Source organism: Penaeus monodon, chromosome 6, assembly GCF_015228065.2.
Source record: "Penaeus monodon isolate SGIC_2016 chromosome 6, NSTDA_Pmon_1, whole genome shotgun sequence".
In the NCBI taxonomy this organism is placed as follows: domain Eukaryota; kingdom Metazoa; phylum Arthropoda; class Malacostraca; order Decapoda; family Penaeidae; genus Penaeus; species Penaeus monodon.
The window spans coordinates 257,525-262,524 of record NC_051391.1 but is presented as its reverse complement, the minus strand read 5'-3'; the positions used below and the strand labels follow the sequence as shown (position 1 = coordinate 262,524).

Sequence of the window (5,000 nt, the reverse complement as noted above, 5' to 3'; positions counted from 1 at the left end):
TAATTTTGATATCAATAGGAGTCATAATGACATGAATGACAATTAATTACCATTACGATGGCGGCGTCAGCGATACAATTAAAGATAATAATGATGTCAGTAATAATTTCTTAATAAATTTCACTAAAGCTACAAAAATCCCTACTGTAATAAAATTATATTTTTATTTATATTATTTGACACATGATTAGATATTTTATTAATTTGACAAATAAATAAATGAATGATTAAAACGAAATGTAAACACGAAGTTAAATGAGATAAAAAAAAAATTAAAGAAGAAAGAAGGAATGAAAGAAATAAAGAAAGAGGAAGCAACATTATGCAATAAGGAAAAAAAAAACTTATTGTCCAGCGGAAAATAATCCTTATGCCACGCGAGCAAGACGGTGTTACGTAACGGTAGCCAAGATAGGATAAGACGCAAGATAATCCAAAATATTTGAATAAGAAAAGAGAGAGAAAGAGAGAGAAAAAAAAAGACCCAATAAATAAATGAATAAATAAAAACCCCTTTCTCCCCCCCCCCCCTTTGCCTCCAACATGAAGCCTATCGCCTCCCCTCCCTTCCCCCCCCTACCTGAAGCTCCCCCCTCCCCTCCTTCATCCTCTTTCCCCCCCCGCCCCCCCTTGCCATGCCAGGGGGGGGGCTGCGGGACCCGGATGAGCCGCGTCGTGTCCTTGGCGAGGGCTTGCCGAGGACGGCGGCGGGGGCGCCTCAAGGCCCTCGCCCCCTCCCCCCCCCTTCCCCCTGTCAAATTTTCGTCTCTCTTATTTTGGATTGGTTTGGATCTTCTTCTTGTTCGTCTTCTTCTTCTCCTTCTTCTTCTTCTTATTCTTCTTCCTCTTCTTCTTCGTCTTCTTCTTCTTCTCCTTCTTCTTCTTCTTCCTCTTCTTATTCTTCTTCTTCATCCTCTTCTTCTTCCTCTTCGTCTTCGTCTTCAACCCCCCCCCCCCCCGCCCCCTCCGCTCCACGCCTGTCATTCTGAGTCGGTCTTTTTATCCTTTAGTTTTCTTGTTTTTCTATTTGCTTTTTGTTTGGGGGGGGTCTCCTTTTCTTGTTTTTCTTTTCTTTGTTTTGTTTCATTGTTTTTTCTTTTTTGTTTTTCTTTGTTTTGTTTCATTGTTTTTTTTTCATTTTCCTTCTTATTTTCTCTTCTACTTCTGTCTCTTCTTTCGTTTTTTTCTTCTTTCTCTTGTGTTATCATTCTCTCTCTTTCATCTTTATTATCTTATCTCTTTTCCTCTTTCTGTTTATTTCTTCTTTCTTATACGTCTCTCTCCTCCTCATCTTTCTTCCCCTTTCACTTATTCCCTCTTCCCTACTTCCATTTCCCTCTTCTCTTGCTTTGTCTTCTTCTTCCCTTCTCTTTCCCATCCTTATTTTTTTTGGTCTTTTTCTTTTAGGCTTCATTTTCTTCTTCTTCTTTTTCCCCTTCTTTTTTTTTCCCTTCTTTTCTTCCCCTTTTTTTCCTTTTTTCCTTTTTTTAATTTTTTTTCCTTCCTTTTTTCCTTTTTTTATTTTTTTTTTATTTTCCCCTTTTTTTTTTCCTTCCCTTTTTCTTTTTTTCCCTTCTTCTTCTTTTCTTTTTCTTCTTCTTTCTTCCTTTTTCTTTTTCTTTTTTTCTTTTCTTCTTCTCCTTTTCTTCTTCTTCTTCTTCTTCTTCTTTCTTCTTCTTTTTCTTCCCTTCCCCCTTCCCCTCCTCCTCCTCCCCCCTCCCCCCTCCCCCCTCCTTCTCCTCCTCCCCCTTCCCCCTTCCCCCCCCCCCTTTCTTCTTTTTTTTTTCTTTTTTCTTTTTCCTTTCCTTCTTCTTTTCTTCTTCTTCTTTCCTCCTCCTCCTCCTCCCCCCCTCCTCCTCCTCCTCCCTCCCCCTTCCCCCCCCCTTTTCCCTCCTTTCCTCCCCCCCCCCTCCCCCCTTTTCCCCCTTCCCTTCCCCTTCCCCCTTTTTCCCTCTTCTTCTTCTTCCCCCCTTCCCCCTTCTTCCCCCTTCTTCCCCCCCCCCCTTTCTTCTTCTTCTTTTTCTTCTTCTTTTTTCTTTTTTTTTCCTTTTTTTTCTTTTTCTTTTTCCCCTTTTTTCTTTTTCTTTTCTTTTTTTCTCTTCCTCCTCCCCCTCCCCCTCCTCCTCCTCCTCCTCCCCCTCCCCCTCTCTTCTTCTTTTTCCCTTCTTCCCCTTTCCTCCCTCCTCCCCCCTTCCCCTCCCCTCCTCTCCTCCTCCCCCTCCCCCTCCTCCTCCCCCCTCCCCCTTCCCCCTTTTTCCTCCCCTTTTCCCTTTCCCCCTTCTTCTTCTTTTTCTTTTTTTCTTCTTTTTCTTCCCTCCTCCTCCTCCTTTTCCTCCCCCCCTCTTCTTCTTTTTCTTCTTCTTCTTTTCTTCTTCTTTTTTCCCTCCCCCCCCTCCTCCTCCTCCTCTCCTCCTCCCCCTCCTCCCTCCCCCTCCTCCTCCCCTCCCCTCTTCTTTTTTTTCCTCCTTCCTTTTCCTTTTTCTTCTTCTCCTTCTTTTTTCTTCTTCTTTTTCTTCTTTTTTCTTCTTCTTCTTTTCTTTTCTTCTTTTTTTTTCTTCTTCTTCTTCTTCTTCTTCTTCTCCTCCTCCCTCCTCCTCCCCCCCCTTTTTTTCTTCCCTCCCCTCTTCCTTCCCCCTTTTCCTTCTCCTCCTCCTTCTTCTTCTTCTTTTTCTTCTCCTTTTTTTCCTTCCTCCTCCTCCCTCCTCCTCCTCCCCCTCCTCCTCCTCCTCCTCCTCCTCTTCCTTCCCCCCCCCTCCTCCTCCCCTCTTTTCTTCTTCCTCTCCTACTCCTCCCCCTTTTTTTTCCCCTTCTTCTTTTTCTTTTTAAACTTTTTCTTTTCTTCCTTTTTTTTCTTCTTCCTCCTCCTCCCCCCCCCTAGACGTCATGCCCCCCCCCCCCCCCCCCCCAAAGGGTCGGGGTCCGTCACAAAACCCTTTTAAGAAACGTTCAGGATGTTCTTTTCTCACTACCAAAAGAAGAGAAAAAAGGGGCTGGTTGAAGTACGGCATTGACGTAAGTCGTGACGTACTCTCTGACGTCTTCGATGACGCCTCTGCGCCTGATTGGCTGGCGGGATCGAAGACGAACGCCATTGGCTGACGGCGTGTGTTAAGAAGGGAGGGTCCGCCACGCGACGGCTCACACACTTTCGCGCAGCCAAGCGGTGCACAGTGCTACGGCAATACTTCTCGGGTAACTGTGCCTTTGCAATTGCTTTTCGATTGGTGAATGAGCGCGTGAAATCGTTGCAGAGTGTGAAGTGCTTTTGTGTCAGGGGGGGAGGGAGGGAAGGGGGAAAGAGAGAGAGAGATAAAGAGGAGGAAAGGAAAACGCAGACTAAGTGATCCTCAGGTTGCACGAGGGAGGAGCGTGGCGGAGTGATGAAGCGCCCTCGGGGGGGATTTGTTCTTTTACGGCGGGCGGAGGGAGTGGGGGTTGGGGGGGGGGTACCGCGTGTTTGCAGAAGCATAACGGTGAAATTTTCCCTTTGCGCTTACCTGCTCTCAACCGCAACCCCGAAACAAAAGGGAAAAATGCAACGGAAGCCAGCCCGCATCTCGAGCAAATTGACCCGATACGAAATCCCTCTCCCTTTCGTCAACACCAGATCATGAAATTAAACCATTGGCGAAAACGAAATCGAAGACCCTGACTTTTCCTCCAAACCACGTGTGTTTCCAAAGCGAAAGTCGGCGAGAAGAAGCGTGAAGCGTCCAGGGAACCACTCATGGTGATTTCTATGCACTCGTAATAAATGAGATCTGAGTCGTGATAAGCACGACGAGGTGGTAGATGGTAGATGATGGTAAATGGTGGTAGTGGTCGGTGATAGTAGTGCACGTGAGGATCTACCATTCTACCATTACCCCCTTTCGGCAGCTGCGTTCCTTTTAATAATTAGCTGCAATAACCGGATCTGTTGGAATGTGTTCCTCGGTTGTGATGAAAATCGTGCTTTCTCTCCCGGACTGTGGTGAATCTCAAGGCCGTGGTGGTGACGTGGAGCCCGTGGTGAGGGTATGGTGACGAGAATGGTGATGTTGCAGAAGCGCGTGGTTCATTAGAGCGTGGTATTTATGGTGGCACAAGGTTATGTGCGCTTTCTGTGGTCACGGCGTCGAAATGGAATTGAAAGTGAAAGCAAATAGGAAAGAAAACGTAATCGGGGCGTGAGAGAGACTGCGTTTGCTTGTGCCTTTGTTATGCTGTGTTTATGTGCACACACACGCGCGGACACACACACACACACACACACACACACACACACACACACACACACACACACACACACACACACACACACACACACACACACACACACACAAAACACATCCATATCCATAATCACAAAGCGACCTGCATACCTAAACACACACAGCGCGTTTCCAAATCAGACCAGTTTGTCCGGCGGATAAAGCTTCCTTTGCGCTATATTTAGATTGATATCAAGGTCCATTACAGATGCAGGGGCCTCTGTGGCACTCTGTGGCACTCTCTGTGGCACTCTCTGTGGCACTCTCCGGCGCCGCTCGAGGAGTAGCGTCAGGTGTGCCTTTTAGAGGGTATTTGTGAGAAAAATATGAGTTGGTTGTGTTATTTGAGTTTTATTGTTGTGATTATTATTGTTTTTTTTTTGTGAGTATTATTGTTATTATTACTGTCATTTTATTAGTATCATTATTGTTATCATTATTATTGTTATTACTATTATTGTTATTGTTATTATTAATGTTGTTATTATCTTTACTATTACCATTACTATTGTTATTACTGTTATTATTATTACTAACATTATTATTATTGTTATTATTATTATTATTATTATTATTATTATTATGATTATATTATTATTTGATATTTATCATTTTATTGTTATTATTATCTATTATTATATATTATTATTATTGTTATTATTTTTATTGTTGTCAGTACTATCATTATTATTGTTATTATTATAATTATTATCATTAGTCATCTTATTATGTTCGTTCTATTTAAGA

The 5,000-nt window shown here is 43.6% G+C and overlaps 1 protein-coding gene across 2 annotated transcripts in view; it reads left to right on the top strand.

Annotated features, from left to right (window-relative positions):
* The window catches only part of LOC119574109 (tetraspanin-9-like), a 35,108-nt gene that overhangs the window by 22,403 nt on the left and 7,705 nt on the right, over window positions 1-5,000 (top strand). Inside the window, exon 1 of one of the 2 annotated variants that reach the window (XM_037921183.1) lies at window positions 3,101-3,192. The exons of the other annotated variant lie outside the window; for it this stretch is intronic. The gene's annotated coding sequence lies outside the window, so the exon portion shown is untranslated. Of the gene's footprint in view, window positions 1-3,100; window positions 3,193-5,000 lie in introns of those variants that run through there. 2 annotated transcript variants of the gene reach the window in all.